This window comes from Bos javanicus, chromosome 10 (assembly GCF_032452875.1).
Source record: "Bos javanicus breed banteng chromosome 10, ARS-OSU_banteng_1.0, whole genome shotgun sequence".
Taxonomy (NCBI): domain Eukaryota; kingdom Metazoa; phylum Chordata; class Mammalia; order Artiodactyla; family Bovidae; genus Bos; species Bos javanicus.
The window spans coordinates 60,412,692-60,432,030 of NC_083877.1; the positions used below are offsets into that span (position 1 = coordinate 60,412,692).

Here is a 19,339-nt window from a genome sequence, read left to right on the forward strand (position 1 = left end):
GGGAAGCTAGACACAAAGGCTGCATATGATATGGGTCCACTTATATGACCTTAGAAAAGGCAAATACTACAGGTACAGAAAAGAACTCAGTGACTGCGGTGGTTGTAGTGACTGCAGTGGGGGAAAGGTTAACGAAAATGGGGGCTGGATGATTATCTGGATAATGGAACTATTCTATATGTTGATTGTGGTGCTGAGTATAAAACCATATTCTTTTGTCAAAATTCAAAGGACTGTACACCAAAAGGGGGGAAAGAGAGCTATGTAAATTATGCCTCAAAAATAAATAAATACATGAGTATAAAAACAAATATACTAGTGCTAATAAGGGGGGAACACAATAAGGACTAAAAAATTAGTTAAATGTATATTTAAATCTCAGTGTTAAAAATATTTTAAAACAATTTTGAACTAAAATCTTAAATGATTACAACATTGGAGGTGGTGTGAGGTAAGTTTAGGAAAACAACAAAAATTTACTGGGACTATGCCTATATTTAAATGGAGAATAGACATATAAATATATTCTAGATGTTGATAAAAAATATGCTAAATATTTTTAGATTAATCCCTCAGTTCAGTCCAGTTGCTCAGTCGTGTCCAACTCTTTGCGACCCCATGAACTGCAGCACACCAGGCCTCCCTGTCCATCACCCACTCCCGGAGTTCACTCAGACTCACGTCCATTGAGTCGGTGATGCCATCCAGCCATCTCATCCTCTGTCATCCCCTTCTCCTCCTGCCCCCAATCCCTCCCAGCATCAGAGTCTTTTCCAATGAGTCAACTCTTCACATGAGGTGGCCAAAGTATTGGAATTTCAGCTTCAGAATCAGTCCTTCCCATGAACACCCAGGGCTGATCTTCAGAATAGACTGGTTGGATCTCCTTGCAGTCCAAGGGACTCTCAAGAGTCTTCTCCAACACCACAGTTCAAAAGCATCAATTCTTCGGCACTCAGCGTTCTTCACAGTCCAACTCTCACATCCATACATGACCACAGGAAAAACCATAGCCTTGACTAGACGGACCTTTGTTGGCAAAGTAATGTCTCTGCTTTTCAATATGCTATCTAGGTTGGTCATAACTTTCCTTCCAAGGAGTGTCTTTTCATTTCATGGCTGCAATCACCATCTGCAGTGATTTTGGAGCCCTAAAAAATAAAGTCTGACACTGTTTCCACTGTTTCCCCATCTATTTGCCATGAAATGATGGGACTGGATGCCATGATCTTCATTTTCTGAATGTTGAGCTTTAAGCCAACTTTTTCACTCTCTTCTTTCACTTTCATCAAGAGGCTCTTTAGTTCCTTTTCACTTTCTACCATAAGGGTAGTGTCATCTGCATAACTGAGGTTGTTGCTATTTCTCCCAGCAATCTTGATTCCAGCTTGTGCTTACTCCAGCCCAGCGTTTCTCATGATGTACTCTGCATATAAGTTAAATAAGCAGGGTGACAATATACAGCCTTGACATACTCCTTTTCCTATTTGGAACCAGTCTGTTGTTCCATGTCCAGTTCTAACTGTTGCTTCCTGACCTGCATTCAGGTTTCTCAAGAGGCGGATCAGGTGGTCTGGTATTCCCATCTCTTTCAGAATTTTCCAGTTTATTGTGATCCACACAGTCAAAGGCTTTGGCATAGTCGATAAAGCAGAAATAGATGTTTTTCTGGAACTCTCTTGCTTTTTCCATGATCCAGCAGATGTTGACAATTTGATCTCTGGTTCCTCTGCCTTTTCTAAAACCAGCTGGAACATCTGGAAGTTTGCAGTTCACATATTGCCAAAGCCTGGCCTGGAGAATTTTGAGCTAGTAAATTTACTTTACTAGCGTGTGAGATGAGTGCAATTTGTGGTAGTTTGAGCATTCTTGGCATTGCCTTTCTTTGGGATTGGAATGAAAACTGACCTTTTCCAGTCCTGTGGCCACTGCTGAGTTTTCCAAATTTGCTGACATATTGAGTGCAGCACCTTCACAGCATCATCTTCCAGGATTTGAAATAGCTCAGCTGGAATTCATCACCTCCACTAGCTTTGTTCATAGTGATGCTTTCTAAGGCCCGCTTGACTTCACATTCCAGGATGTCTGGCTCTAGGTGAGTGATCACACCATCGTGATTATCTTGGTTGTGAAGCTCTTTTTTGTACAGTTCTTCTGTGTATTCTTGCCACCTTTTCTTAATATCTTCTGCTTCTGTTAGGTCCATATCATTTCTGTCCTTTATAGAGCCCATCTTTGCATGAAATGTTCCCTTAGTATCTCTGATTTTCTTGAAGATATCTCTAGTCTTTCCCATTCTGTTGTTTTCCTCTGTTTCTTTGCATTGATCACCGAGGAAGGCTTTCTTATCTCTCCTTGCCATTCTTTGGAGCTTTGCATTCAATGGGAATATTTTTCCTTTTCTCCTTTGCTTTACACTTCTCTTCTTTTCACAGCTATTTGTAAGGCCTCCTCAGACAGACATTTTGCTTTTTTGCATTTCTTTTCCATGGGGATGGTCTTGATGCCTGTCTCCTGTACAATGTCACGAACCTCCGTCCATAGTTCATCACGCACTCTGTCTATCAGATCTAGTCCCTTAAATGTATTTCTCACTCCCACTGTATAATCATAAGGGATTTGATTTAGGTCATACCTGAATGGTCTAGTGGTTTTCCCCACTTTCTTCAATTTAAGTCTGAATTTGGCAATACGAAGTTCATGATCTGAGCCACAGTCAGATCCCAGTCTTGTTTTTGCTGACTGTATAGAGCTTCTCCATCTTTGGGTGCAAAGAATATAATCAATCTGATTTTGGTGTTGACCATCTGGTGATGCCCATGTGTAGAGTCTTCTCCTATGTTGTTGGAAAAGGGTGTTTGCTATGACCAGTGCGTTCTCTTGGCCCACGTCCAAGGTAAGAGAAACCCAAGTAAAACGGTAGGTGTTGCAAGAGGGCATCTGAGGACATACACACTGAAACCATAATCACGGAAAACTAGCCAATCTGATCACACAACCACAGCCTTGTCTAACTCAGTGAAACTAAGCCATGCCATGTGGGGCCTCCCAAGACGGACAGGTCATGGTGGAGAGGTCTGACAGAATGTGGTCCACTGGAGAAGGGAATGGCAAACCACTTCAGTATTCTTGCCTTGAGAACCCCATGAACAGTATGAAAAGATTAATCCCTAGAAGAATAGAAATGAAACTTATAACTTCTAAAGCAGATAAGAAAACAGTAATGGAAAATAATCTAATAAGAAAGTAAAACAGAAATAACTGAAAAGTTCGGTTAAAAGTGGAAAACTAAAATAAAATGGCAAAAATAATTTTAAACCCATTAATCATCATAATAAATATGACTATGTTAAATTTTAATATCATAAAACAGATTCTAAGAAATTTTTATAATTAAACATAAAATTCACAAATAAAATTCCAGCTATATACTGCTTGCAAAAGACAGACCTAAAATTATATGACACAGTATTGTCATCTCGCAGTGCATAAAAATATATAATATTTTACATGTTTTAATATTAATTCTTAAAGTTAAGAATAATATTAGAATATAAAAAATTAAAAATTAAATAAATTTTAATTTGATGAGACTTAGAGGAAAGCTTCATTAATTTGGTAGAGAACAATACAACAAACCTGTAGAACATCATCGTTAATGGTGATACATTAAGAATAGAGTCACTGCTCAGTTCAGTGTTGTTATTGCAGGTTTGGTCAATATAAGAAGAGGAAAAAAAAGAAAATTTTATATGTTGACACCTGTAAGTCTAAAGATAACAACTAGTCTAATACTTGCTCCTGTCAAGATTCTCTTTTATTACATGTCTTTTTATTTCAATAATTTTGAAAGTGTACTGTTCTAAACCATTATTTCCTAAGTCCTTGTTCAAATGTGTTAAATAAGTTCTGGTTCAAATGTCTTGAAAATCTGCTGATGTTCTCTACACGTCAGCTTGCCTTCCATCAGCTAGCAATTGTATCTTGGTTGACGGGCTACCAGAACTCACTTTGCCCTCACACAGAGGGCTGGAATTAATACCCTCTGAGGGTAATTCTGAAGAGAGACCTGATAACTGAGGAGAGAGAATTAATATATGCCACAACTTCCCACCACCGCCATCCTTGGCTGGGATAATTCTGAGGCATGTGTTTTGTACTTTTTTCCACAGAGATTTCATCAGTTCAGTTCAGTGTAGTGACTCAGTCGTGTATGATTCTTTGCAACCCCAAGGAGTGCAGCACACCAGCCTTCCCTGTCCATCACCAACTCCCAGAGCTTGCTAAAACTCATGTCCATTGAGTCGGTGATGCCATCCAACCATCTCATCCTCTGTCGTCCCCTTCTCCTCCTGCCTTCAATCTTTCCCAGCATCAGGGGCTTTTCAAATGAGTCAGTTCTTTGCATCAAGTGGCCAAAGTATTGGAGTTTCAGCTTCAGCATCAGTCCTTCCAGTGAATATTCACTGATTTCCTTTAGGATTGACTGATTTGATCTCCTTGCAGTCCACAGGACTTTCAAGAATCTTCTCCAACACCACAGTTCAAAAGCATCAATTCTTTGGTGATCAGTTTTCTTTAAAGTCCAACTCTCACATCCATACATGACCACTGGAAAAAACAGACTTGACGAGACGGACCTTCGTTGGCAGAGTAATGTCTCTGCTTTTTAATATACTGTCTAGGTTGGTCGTAACTTTTCTGCCAAGGAGCAAGCATCTTTTAATTTCATGGCACAGTCACCATCTGCAGTGATTTTGGAGCCCCCCAAAATAAAGTCTTTCACTGTTTCCATTGTTTCCCCATCTATTTACCATGAAGTGATGAGACCAGATGCCATGATCTTTGTTTTCTGAATGTTGAGTTTTAAGCCAACTTTTTCACTCTCCTCTTTCACTTTGAGAGGCTCGTTAGTTTCTCTTCACTTTCTGCCATAAGGGTGGTGTCATCTGCATAACTGAGGTCATTGATATTTCTCCTGGCAATCTTTATACTAGCTTGTGCTTCATCCAGCCTGGCACTTTGCATGATGTACTCTGCCTATAAGTTAAATAAGCACGGTGACAATATACAGCTTTGACATACTCCTTTCCCAATTTGGAACTAGTCTGTTGTTTCATGTCCAGTTCTGTTGTTTCTTGACCTGCATACAGGATTCTCATGTAGGTAAGGTGGTCTGGTAGTCCCATCTCTTTAAGAATTTTCCACAGTTTGTTGTGATCTACACAGTCAAAGGCTTTGGCATAATCAATAAAGCAGAAGCAGAAGTTTTTCTCTCTTGCTTTTTTGTTGATCCAATGAAGGTTGGCAATTTGATCTCTGATTCATCTGCCTTTTCTAAATCCAGCTTGAACATCCGGTTCACGTACTGTTTAAGCCTGGCTTGGAGAATTTTGAGCATTATTTTGCTGCATGTAAGATGAGTACAATTGTGTGGTAGTTTGAACAGTCTTTGGCATTGCCTTTCTTTGGGATTGGATGAAAACTGAACTTTTCGTGTCCTGTGGTCACTGCTGAGTTTTCCAAATTTGCTGGCATATTGAGTGCAGCACTTTCATAGCATCATCTTCCAGGATTTGAAATAGCTCAACTGGAATTCCATCACCTCCACTAGTTTTGTTCATAGTGATGTTTCCTAAGGCCCACTGGACTTCACATCCCAGGATTTCTGGCTCTAGGTGAGTGATCACACCATCATGGTTATCTGGGTCATGAAGATCTTTTTTGTATAGTTCTGTGTATTCTTGCCACCTCTTCTTAGTATCTTCTGTTTATATTAGGTCCATACCATTTTTTTCCTTTATTGTGCCCATCTTGGCATGAAATGTTCCCTGGTATCTCTAATTTTCCTGAAGAGATCTCTAGACTTTCCCATTCTATTGTTTTCCTCTATTTCTTTGCACTGATCACTGAGGAAGGCTTTCTTATCTCTCCTTGCTATTCTTTGGAACTCTGCATTCAAATGGATATATCTTTCCATTTCCTTTGCCTTTATCTTCTCTTCTTTTCTTAGCTATTTGTAAGGTCTCCTCAGACAACCATTTTGCTTTTTTGCATTTCTTTTTCTCGGGGGTGGTCTTGATTACTGCCTCTAGTACAGTGTCGATGAACCTCCATCCATAGTTCTTCAGGCACTCTATCAGATCTAATCCCTTTGAATCTATTTCTCACTTCCAGTGTATAATCTTGAGGGATTTGATTTAGGTCATACCTGAATGGCCTAGTGGTTTTCCCTACTCTCTTCAATTTAAGTCTGAATTTGGCAATAAGGAGTTCATGATCTGAGTGCCAGTCAGCTCCCGGTCTTGTTTTTGCTGACTGTATAGAGCTTCTCCATCTTTGGGTGCAAAGAATATAATCAAGCTGATTTTGATGTCGACCATCTGGTGATGTCCATGTGTAGAGTCTTCTCTTGTCTTGTTGGAAGAAGGTGTTAGCTATGACCAGTGGGTTCTCTTGACAAAACTCTGTTAGCCTTTGCCCTGCTTCATTTTGTACTCCAAGGTCAAATTTGCCTGTTACTCCAAGTATTTCTTGACTTCCTACTTTTGCATTCCAGTCCCCTATAATGAAAAGGACATCTTTTTTGGGTGTTAGTTCTAGAAGGTCTTGTAGGTCTTCATAGAATCATTCAACTTCAGCTTCTTAAGCATTACTGGTTGGGGCATAGACTTGGTTTACTGTGATATTGAATGGTTTGCCTTGGAAACAAACAGAGATCATTCTGTCATTTTTGAGATTCCCTAGGGGATTATACGGAGAAGGCAATGGCACCCCCACTCCAGTACTCTTGCCTGGAAAATCCCATGGACAGAGGAGCCTGGTGGGCTGCAGTCCATGAGGTCACTGAGGGTCGGACATGACTGAATGACTTCACTTTCACTTTTCACTTTCATGCATTGGAGAAGGAAATGGCAACCCACTCCAGTGTTCTTGCCTGGAGAATCCCAGGGACGGGGGAGCCTGGTGGGCTGCCGTCTATGGGGTCGCACAGAGTCAGACACGACTGAAGTGACTTAGCAGCAGGGGATTATAATCTAGTCACCCACTGTGGTACCTGGCTTGATACTGCATCTTTCATTGGCTGTTTTATTTTCCTGTTTCACTTCTTCTGTAATCCATGTTCCTTGTTTCTCCCAATGATCTGCTTACACTGGAATCCTTGGTACACAGTCTGCTTCTGTGCTAAGTTATGCATAAGCATTAATGATAATAATCATAGCTATAGAAATGCTTTTTATTTGCCTCATTTTTAAAATGCTGGCAGAGTCTGCAGCTTATTTTAAGAATGATTTAACCAAATAAGAGAAAACAAGTGTGGCAAAATGTTGGAAAGGCATAGAGTTCTTTCCTGAGTTTCAAAGAGCAAATTTAATCAGAGAATGAGAAAATGCAGAAACAAAGGAAAGCAGTCAAACAAGACAAAATAATAGTAGTTTAGCCATATAACAAAGTCAAAGACTTCTAGTTCCACCTCAAGGATTATAGATAATATCCTGAGTCTTATCCTTTGGTAGAATTGGAGACACTAAAACTCCCACTGGTTGGGAATATGGATTCAAAAGTCCAGCAATAAAAATAAAATTTGGAAGAGATATGACTACAAGGTAAAACACTTTTTAAAGATCCAGTTAATTAACTGTAGGCATATATGAATCAGTGTAATTTGATTACCAAATAGCTAATGAGATAGGTACAGCATGTCTAGGACACAAGAATAACCGCTTAGTGTACCTGACCTAGAGCCAGACATCCTGGAATGTGAAGTCAAGTGGGCCTTAGAAAGCATCACTAGGAACAAAGCTAGTGGAGGTGATGGAATTCCAGGTGAGCTATTTCAAATCCTGAAAGATGATGCTGTTAAAGTGCTGCACTCAATATGCCAGCAAATTTGGAAAACTCAGCAGTGGCCACAGGACTGGAAGAGGTCAGTTTTCATTCCAATCCCAAAGAAAGGCAATGCCAAAGAGTGCTCAAACTATAGCACAATTGCACTCATCTCCCACGCTAGTAATGTTCAAAATTCTCCAAGCCAGTCTTCAGCAATATGTGAACCGTGAACTTCCTGATGTTCAAGCTAGTTTTAGAAAAGGCAGAGGAACCAGAGATCAAATTGCCAACATCCGCTGGATCATGGAAAAAGCAAGAGAGTTCCAGAAAAACATCTATTTCTGCTTTATTGACTATGCCAAAGCCTTTGACTGTGTGCATCACTATAAACTGTGGAAAATTCTGAAAGAGATGGGAATACCAGAACACCTGACCTGCCTCTTGAGAAATTTGTATGCAGGTCAGGAAGAAACAGTTAGAACTGGACATGGAACAACAGACTGGTTCCAAATAGGAAAAGGAGTTCGTCAAAGCTGTATATTGTCACCCTGTTTATTTAACTTATATGCAGAGTACATCATGAGAAACTCTGGACTGGAAGAAACACAAGCGGGAATCAAGATTGCCGGGAGAAATATCAATAACCTCAGATATGCAGATGACACCACCCTTATGGCAGAAAGTGAAGACGAACTAAAAAGCCTCTTGATGAAAGTAAAAGTGGAGAGTGAAAAAGTTGGCTTAAAGCTCAACATTCAGAAAACAAAGATCATGGCATCCAGTCCCACCACTTCATGGGAAATAGATGGGGAAACAGTGGAAACAGTGTCAGACTTTATTTTTCTGGGCTCCAGAATCACTACAGATGGTGACTGCAGACATGAAATTAAAAGACGCTTACTCCTTGGAAGAAAAGTTATGACCAACCTAGATAGCATATTCAAAAGCAGAGACATTACTTTGCCAACAATGGTTCGTCTAGTCAAGGCTATGGTTTTTCCTGTGGTCATGTATGGATGTGAGAGTTGGACTGTGAAGAAGGCTGAGTGCCGAAGAATTGATGCTTTTGAACTGTGGTGTTGGAGAAGACTCTTGAGAGTCCCTTGGACTGCAAGGAGATCCAACCAGTCCATCCTGAAAGAGATCAGCCCTGGGATTTCTTTGGAAGGAATGATACTAAAGCTGAAACTCCAGTACTTTGGCCACCTCATGCAAAGAGTTGACTCATTGGAAAAGACTCTGATGCTGGGAGGGATCGGGGGTGGGAGGAGAAGGGGACGACAGAGGATGAGATGGCTGGATGGCATCACTGACTCGATGGATGTGAGTCTCAGTGAACTCCAGGAGTTGGTGATGGACAGGGAGGCCTGGAGTGCTCCAATTCATGGGGTCACAAAGAGTCGGACACAACTGAGTGACTGATCTGATCTGATCTGTACTTGTTAGACAACACCGAGAGCAGCATGTGAAAATAAGGGCAAAATAGTAAATAGACTATAAACCCGTTTATCGTAATATTGACTAATTCTGTGGAAATAGAGTTTACTATTATCATGCTATTGTTTCATAGTTTGCTTTAAGATTGATAGAATGGTTATCCCTATTTGACAAAGGAGAACCCTAATAGGTTAAGTAACTTGTCAGTTTCTCACAGTAAGTAATGGTGTTGAGACTTGAGACATACAAGAGTAATATGAGAAAATTCAAGCACGCTGAATGCTCTGTCCTATTATGTCTGAAATGTCTGTTTCACTTTCACATTTAACACACTTTTGCAGATCACATATTTCTATGTTGGTAGTAAGTTTTATTTTTGTTTTGCCATTTAAAATTTTTATTTAGTTTCCATTGTTTCTGTTAATAAAATCTTATCATTGCATCTTTGAAGGAAATGTATCTTTTTTCTCTGGATGTTTTTAATATTTTTTCCCTTCATCTCTATTGTTCAGCAGACTGAGTATAATATACTTAAGTATGGTTTTCTTCATATTTGTACTTTATATTTGGAGTTTTCTAAATCTTTAAAAATCTGTGAGTTGACCTTCTTCATCCATTTAGGGAAATTCTCCATCATTATCTCTTCAAATGCTGCTCTACCCCAATCTCACTCTCCTCTCCTTCAGGACTCCCATACCCCATGTATCTTATAAGGTTTTGTTTTCTCCGTTCTGTGTTTATATATGTGTGTTTCAGTTTGGATATTTTCTTTGGACGTCTTTCAAGTTCATTAATCTTGTCTTCTGTTAAATACAGTCAATGAATTTTTAATTTCAGTCATTGTACTTATTCAGTTCAGTTCAGTCGCTGAGTCGTGTCCAACTCTTTGTGACCCCATGAATTGCAGCACGCCAGGCCTCCCTGTCTATCACCAACTCCTAGAGTTCACTCAGACTCACGTCCATCGAGTCGGTGATGCCATCCAGCCATCTCATTGTACTTATTAGTATGTACTTATCTATAAGGACATCTGTATGTAATTATAGATCCAGAGTGGATCCTTTATTCAATTTTATAGATCCTGATTATTGGTGTAATTTCACCTATTGTGTTCATCTTTTCTTTTAATTCTTGAGCATCTTTATAGTATCATTTTAAAGCCCTTTGTCTCTAAACTCCAATTTATGAATCATCTATGTGTCTCTATCTATTATGCACTTTGCTTGTCTTACACTCTTTTATTATATATTAAGCATTGGGTATAAAGTAACTATAGACATTTAGACAATATTATTTTCCACCAGAGATGCCTCTTGCTTTTTCCAGTTAGCATGAGGGACTAAACACCATGCCTTATTCAGTGACTGAACTGGGTTACAGATGGAATACAGCTTTGATAAGATTCACTGAACTCTAGGTCTTCCCTGTTCTTTGGGCATGGTCTTTGTGGGTTTTTAATTAAGAACCTAGAAGTCTCTATATCCTCAGCCATGAAATAGGGAGAGAGAGTTAATTCTATGCTTTGAATGTTTTGAGCTTAACTCTTTAACCTCCAATGACACACATCTTCAAAATCTGACATATTGTCCTAAGGGGAAGACCAACCAGCTATTTGTGAAATGTTGTCTCCTAGCCACTGTCTAAGACCTGGAAGAGACTTTGTCCACCCTTTGAGAAGCTTCTAATCCAGCCCTGTCCCAGCCTTCCATACCACAGCAGAACTCTGTAAATATCCCATGGTAAAAATTAGCTGCGGTGTACCTGGGAGTTGTCTTGATTTTATACCAGCCTACGTGATTGTTAAAGCTCTGATGGTTCATCTCTTCTCTAACAGAGTACTGTGTACGCCAGACCTGATTCTCAGTAGTACCCCAAATTAGTAGATGCTTTCAAGGGGTGAAAATAACTGGAGGCCTGTCAGCTCCCAAAGGAAGGGTTCTTCCCTCTCTGGAATTTCCACTTGTTCTACCATTGTTTCTAGTGTCCTTTAAAATGACATTTTTGTCATTTACCCTGCTTTTTCTAATTATTAAAGTGGAAACATTGGTCTATAAGACCTACTACATCTGACTCAGAGTTAAAACCTCAAGTAGGTTATTTTAAAAGAATGTTCATCCTTCTTACACACACACAAAAGAAATTCTCAGAACAAAACCTTCTAGAAGGTTAAAAATGAAGCAATGAGAAAAGATAATAATGGAAAAAGATAAAAGTATTCAGCAAAAGAAAGCTGATATAGTAATATTCATATCAGACAAATTAAAGGAATAAAGCACTAAAAGGAAGAGAGACTACCTACTGACAAATAATCCAACAGAATGTATTAATATAATGTGTGAAGATGTATATACCAAAAATATTGCCTAGAAACATAGCAAAAATGTTCAGACTCTCAAGGACGAGCTTACAATTTTTCATATAAAATCCGTAATACTTTAATTCTCCCCTCTTAGATAATAATAGTTATATCTGACAAAAAGTGTTAGTGAATAACATATATCAGGAAAACACTAGTGATTATGAAGTGTGTGAGAGAGAGAGAGGCTACATGCAATAACTCAACTGTCCATTCAAGTGTAGGTACAGATAGAACATTTCCAAAAATTTTCTGCATACTAAGTCAAAAATAAAATCCCAACAATATATAGATCTTACTAACCCTTCTTCTTCCCTTTTTACCTAACTACTGTAGTCAGTAGTTCTAGCTACTTCTTTGTATTCATCCCCAACTCCTTTTACAATTTGCCAACTAAAAATAATTAAAATAATTAAAAATCATTCTCCATCTGTACACATCTGAAAGTGTGCAGCTAAATGTACACAGAGAACACATTCAACCATGCTAACTAGTCTCATGTTTAATTCATAAGTACACAACTCCAGTGGGCCTGAATTCTGTCAGGTAATCATACAGTTTCCGCTGGTCCTTTATTTCTACCACTCATGAAGCCAACTATTTCCCCCTTTTATCTTCTCATATCTCCAACACTCTCTCCCCTATACTCAATCTCAGATAGTGATTTTGCTTCCTACTTCAGTGAGAAAATTAAGACAATGAGAACTTCCACAAACTCCCACCACCACATATACCCAGGTACCAACATTATTTTCCATTCCTCTGCTTTCCCAGGCTTCCCAGGTGGCACAGTGGTGACAAATCTGCCTGCCAGTATAAGAAACATGAGAGACACAGGTTTGATCCCTGGGTTGGGAAGATCCCCTAGAACCAGTATTCTTGCCTGGAAAATTCCATGGAGAGAGAAGCCTGATGGGCTACCATCCATGTTTTCACAAAGAGTCAGACATGACTAAGTGCACATGAATACTCTTTCCCTTCTGTGCTCCTGTCTAAGGTCAACTTTGCCAAGCACTTCACAAACATAATGTTCACTTACTCTCCTAGTGATTCTTTGAGACCAGTGTTCATGATACTGTTTTACAGCTGAGGGTACAGGTTCAAAGTCACATCATTAGAGAGTAACTGTTGCAACGCCGTGTTACCTACCACCTTATTACTCAAAAGGCAACTCCATGGACTGTGGTATAGCATACCAACACCTGTGGTGTTATTAAACCCCATACCTAATAACAAAATCAAAAACTGCACTTGAAAAAGATCCCCACAATTATTTCCTTCAATGAAGAACACTAGCTATCTGTGCCATTCTCTTCTTTCCCATGGATTTTCCACTGTAGTATTAATGGTACCAATTATTTTAGTAATAAAATTTGTTCTTAGATCATATTGTAGTAGCACTCAGTCTTTCCCTATAAGAAAATTTTATTAAGAATGACATGTCTTCCCAAGGTACTAACTAATTCAAACCTTCCATAAATTCTATTAGTGCTTTGTGGTCTTAAAATGAAACTTCTGACGGTGTCTGTTCTCTTGGTATGATTGATTCCATTAAGTTTGAATTTGGTTAGTCTCAGTAGTCAGGATAGGAGCTTAGTGGTAGCAGATCAAAGAATTTGGAATTACCAGCATTAAAAGAGCCAATTCTTATTCTAATCATTCATTTTAACTATTAATTCCTCATTGACATAGAAATCTTGGTTTAATTAAAATCATAAATTAATTTTTCAAATTTGATCTTGCAATATGAACTTTCTTTAAGACATATTATTGGTGTTTATTGGGATTAATGTTGATAATCCACCCATGGAAGAGGTTTGAGAGCCTAGAATTTTTTTTAATGGTGGAATAAAATGCTAGTTCCTTTGTTTAGGACAGGAGTCTAACTTACAGTAATTATTCTAATGGAAAGATTTTGGTGAAAGGGTGGGGAAGTGACACTGCGTCACTAGGACCTCTGCTAGCATTTTTCCCATTAGAGCACAATGACTCTAAACAGAGTAGAAATTATATGGGTGAACCACAGCACCCTTCATTTACCATGGACACTAAGAGGAAAACATAAGGAACTCTTGCAAAAGTTTTATGCCTGCTACATTTGACCTCTCCATCCACATTTTGAATGAAGCATATGTATTTCATGTAAGTCATACATAACACTGACACCACCAAAATGTGAATTCTTTACCACTTTGATTTTATTTCAATGTTTTGATTTTTAACTAATAATACTGTAATTTTCCTCTGTGGTAAAGGTAACTATACATTCCTTAGCTCCTCTTTTCTTCATGATTTTCATAGTGGTTGGGTTGGTCCATTCCTATTTCATTTATAAAATTTATGATAATTTCAGATAATCAGGCTTATTAACAAGTTTATGATTTAAGGGGTAAAACCACATCACTCACATCATTTGTTAAGCAACTATAGTATTTAAATTAACTCATAATTACAGACCAATTATTTCAATCATCATCAAAGATTTGAGTTCAGTGTAGTATTTCCTGACAGACACATAGTAAAAATCTGCTTACACTAGCATAACCGCTTCATCTTAATCTCCTTTGCTCTTTTTCTTCTTCATATTCTTAAAACAGTCCCTAAGGTAACACTTTCCTGCAACTAGGGTGGTCTCCTCAAAGTCCCGTTAAAATACCTTGTTACCCAACCTCAGCCCTATGTACATGCCATGGGCCTGAATTCTTTCTCCGTGTCTGCATTCCTGCAAATCTGATCAGTTTTTAAGTGAGCCTTCTCTGATTAACTCATCCCACAAACAATCTCTAATTCATCCTTAAAGTTTTACTTCTGATACAATCTATTTGCCTCTTCATCTTATATTAACTTTTGAATAGATGTTGAATTTTTAACAAGTATTACCTGCATATGTTTTATCAACCTACTTGATTACAATTGGTTATTGAGGCCAGCAACTGTATACTTTTAATTTCTCTTGAAATTTATAGTGTTTTTCACAAAGTCTGCAAAGAAAGCATTTCTTGAAGCAATGCATGAAAAATTGAATAAATGGAAAATAGGTTTAGGTTTAAGAAATCACATTTGTAGGGTTTTTCCCCACTTGATGGAGGTAGATTAATCTATCTTCTCATGCCTTAATTCATATAATTTACAATAGGGAACATAATTTAAACAAACTAAAAAATGTCTAAAACAGGAGGAAATTTAGACTCAACTGGAAAGTGGGTCACTGGAGATTACATATATAGTTGTAATCAAATTCATTTTTTTACTGCCCAGAGCAAGTTGCAAATGCCATAATTATCTTCAAAGAGACTAGATATTTAGTCCTACCATGTGCCTTGGAAGGATGAAAAGGTGAATACTTGTGAACACCTCTACTGATTAACACCCTCTCCTAAGAGAAGCTCTACGTAATGTAATGAATGTTGTTGATGTGTAAATACAGCCATATTTGAGTCTATAACATTGCACTGTGTTAACCAAGAGCATATAAAGACAAAGTATAATCTGGTAAAAACGGATCTACAAGTGGCCAAGAAAATTCAATTCTAATAAATATCTCTTTGTCGGTCTACCTCAGCTCAAGAATATGTCTCAGATTTTCTAAAAAAATAGATAACACTCAATCACTCCTCAATATTTTCTCTCAATGAATCTTTTATTAAGTATGAAGTAATAGAGAGTTTGAATTCATTCTCCTTAAAAAATGATGGTAATGACAATATTGTCTAAAATTTACACAGTCCATTACAGGATGCCAGTTACGTGTGATTTGCCTATATGATCTCATTTTTATCCAGTTAACAAGTCTATAATTTAATCATTATTATCATTTCAAAATTATATTTCAAGGAACTGAAAGCTTAAAGAATTGTATTTGCCCAAAGTCACTTAGTTTTCAAATGGCAGAGCTGATGTTTAAATCTGTGTCCATCTGTCTCCAAGGCTTAACTAATACACTACTCTGATTCAGGAATGCACATTAAGTTCACATGCCCGTGCTTCAAGCTACTGGTTAAGTGGGAGTTGGAGCCACTCTTTTAGTGAATAGGAGAGGGAAATACCTTGAAAAGTCTCCCAGACTGTGACTGGAATTGTCTTGGGAAGTACCTGCAGAAATGGCTTATGTATTTTTAGAGCAATTTTTGGAGTATGATTAAGGTCTTGAAATGCTCTGCCACTGTGGATTCACCATGGAACATTCACCATGAGTTTAGCTGTGACATTTTTCAAATAAAACTAAGAATCATGGTCTGAAAAGTAGAAACAAATTTATAGAATAACACTTGCAAAATATTATCCCGATAAATAAAAAATATTGTGTCAAAAGTAGCCACGATGGCACAGTAAAAAGACCCTAAGCTCACCTCCTCTAAAAAGCACACCAAAATCACAACTATCTTCAGAACAGCCATCAGTGAAAAAGACTAGAACCTACCAGAAAAGTCTTCTATAGCTAAAGACATAAAGAAAGAACTATAGCAAGACTGGTAGGAAGGGTAGACTTACCATATAATCAGACCCCCTATCTCCTGGATGGGTAAACCACAGACTGGAGAATTATTATATTTTAGAGGTTCTCCTACATCAAGCTACTCAGTCTAGGGATCTGGTACTGAGAAGAGAAGCCCCCAGAGTGTTTGGCTTTGAAGGTTAGTGGGGCTTAATTGCAGGAATCCCACTGGACTGGGGAAAAATAAAAATTTCACTCTTAAAGGGAAAACACCATATCCCTGCTGGGCTTAGAGAGTCTCCTGGGGAGGCAGGAAAGGGGCTATATAGACTCTGGGTGCAGACATATTGGGGAGCATCATCAGCAGTTGATATCTTGGCTCATTAGCTCTAAGACCTGGCGCCACTAAGAGCCTACAGACTCCAGAGTTGGGAAGCCTCAGGCCAAACAACTAACTGGCAGAGGCATAGCCCCACTTAGCAGACAGTCCACCTAAAGACTGAAGAGCCCAGAACTGCCTCTGTACCCATCCCTAAACACTGACCAGCCCACCAGAGGGTCTTGACGTTTGTTGTGCATAGGGTAAACATGAAAGTCCTTTTGTTTAAATTATCTGTTCATAACAACTAGAAGATAGGTTCAGTTCAGTTCAGTTATCACTCGGTTGTGTCCGACTCTTTGCAACCCCATGGACTGCAGCACCCCAGGCCTCCCTGTCCATCACCAACTCGCGGAGTTTATTCAAACTCATGTCCATTGAGTCGGTGATGCCATCCAGCCATCTCATCCTCTGTTGTCCCCTTCTCCTCCTGCCCCCAATCCCTCCCAGCATCAGGGTCTTTTCAAATGAGTCAGCTCTTCGCATCAGGTGGCCAAAGTATTGGAGTTTCAGCTTCAGCATCAGTCATTTCAAAGAACACCCAGGACTGATATCCCAGGACTGATATCCTTTAGGATGGACTGGTTGGATCTCCTTGCAGTCCAAGGGACTCTCAAGAGTCTTATCTAAAAGCACAGTTCAAAAGCATCAATTCTTCAGTACTCAGCTTTCTTGATATTCCAGCTCTCACATCCATACATGACTACTGGAAAAACAATAGCTTTGACCAGAAGGACCTTTGTTGGCAAAGTAATGACTCTGCTTTTTAATATGCTGTCTAGGTTGGTCATAACTTTTCTTCCAAGGAGCAAGTGTCTTTTAATTTCATGGCTGCAGTCACCATCTGCAGTGATTTTGCTAAGCTGCTAAGTCGCTTCAGTCGTGTCCGACTCTGTGCGACCCCAGAGACGGCAGCCCACCAGGCTCCCCCATCCCTGGGATTCTCCAGGCAAGAACACTGGAGTGGGTTGCCATTTCCCTCTCCAATGCAGGAAAGTGAAAAGTGAAAGTGAAGTCGCTCAGTTGTGTCCAACTCTTAGTGACCCCATGGACTGCAGCCCACCAGGCTCCTCCATCCATGGGATTCTCCAGGCAAGAGTACTGGAGTAGGGTGCCATTGCCTTCTCCACAGTGATTTTGGAGCCCCCAGAATTAAAGTCTGTCACCATTTCCACTGTTTCCCCATCTATTTGCCATGAAGTGATGAGACCAGATGCCATGATCTTAGTTTTCTGAATGTTGAGTTTTAAGCCAACTTTTTCACTCTCCTCTTTCACTTTCATCAGGAGGCTCTTCAGTTCTTCTTCACTTTCTGCCATAAGGGTGGTGTCATCTGCATATCAGGTTATTGATATTTCTCCCGGCAATCTTGATTCAAGTTTGTACTTCATCCAACCCAGCATTTCTCATATTGTACTCTGCATATAATTCAAATAAGCAGGGTGACAATATACAGCCTTAACATACTCCTTTTCCTATTTGGAACCAGTCTATTGTTCCATGTCCAGTTCTAACTGTTGCTTCCTGACCTGCATTCAGGTTTCTCAAAAGGCAGGTCAGGTGGTCTGGTATTCCCATCTCTTTCAGAATTTTCCACAGTTTATTGTGATCCACACAGTCAAAGGCTTTGGCATAGTCAATAAAGCAGAAATAGATGTTTTTCTGGAACTCTCTTGCTTTTTCAATGATCCAGTGGATGTTGGCAATTTGATCTCTGGGTCCTCTGCCTTTTCTAAATCCAGCTTGAGCATCTGGAATTTCATGGTTCACGTACTGTTGAAGCCTGGCTTGGAGAATTTTGAGCATTACTTTTTTGCTAGCATATGGGATAAGTACAATTGTGTGGTAGTTTGAGCATTTTTTGGCATTGCCTTTCTTTGAGATTGGAATGAAAACTGACCTGTTCCAGTCCTGTGGCCACTGCTGAGTAATATCACCTAAGTATGTATTTAAGAATAATTCAAAATTGAGCATTTTTATTTTTAATTATTCCTCCCAAAGAGAATATTTTTATTCATTTCTTATTTATCTTTTCAGTGTTCCTTTATACAAATGAAGGCAAGTATCCCTTTTAAACTGAACGTAGCATATTGTATACTTTCAGTCAAGTAATATACTCTGTACTGTTTTGCAACTTGCTTTCCTCACTTAATGATATAACCTCAAGATATCTTCACATCTGTACAGAGATGTTACTCATTTCTTTTTACAGCTTATAGTATTCCAAAAATTGGAGTACCATGGTTTTCTCAACCTGCACCTGAGTAATAAATACATAGGTTTTATGTATTTAAATATTAAATACATAATCATTAAACTTGTACTTGTGTGTTTTTGTACTTGTGTAGGAGATTGTGAAGAATATATTCTTAGGGGAGGGATTACTGAGGCAAAGAAAAAATGTCTGTGTTATTGATAGATATTGTCAAATTCCTTTCCATAATGGGTTGTATGTTTTTGAGCAAGTTTCAAAGTAGAGAAATTATATGGTTCATTACCTTTCTTGCCCATTCTAACTCCCAACTTAACCTAACTTTTGTTTCACTCTTAAAATATAGGTTCCTTGCCAGCCAATTTTTTAATCTCTGCCAGAGAAAAATGCCTAGTTGCCTCCAGTATTTCAAGCTAATATCAAATATCTTTTAATATGTAACATAAATAATCAATCCAAGTAACCTTCTTTAATTCTTCTAAGGTTTGTCATCAACCTCAAATACTGTAGTCTAATTTGTCTACCTGGTAACTGGTAATAATTGTCAGTGCCAAGATCTAGTGCAAACTTCTCAGATCACCTGTTTTCTCTGTTCTATATTGAGGTACCCTTAGTAACTAGCCTGTGCTTTTAGGCTGATTGACATGACTGATTAAATGATATAGTTCTCCTTTAAGATAAGAATCCCTA

General features: G+C 38.7%; 1 protein-coding gene across 4 annotated transcripts in view; it reads left to right on the forward strand.

Moving 5' to 3' along the window:
• FAM227B (family with sequence similarity 227 member B) overlaps positions 1–19,339 on the forward strand; it is a 212,893-nt gene that overhangs the window by 161,167 nt on the left and 32,387 nt on the right. The gene's annotated exons all lie outside the window — the stretch shown is intronic.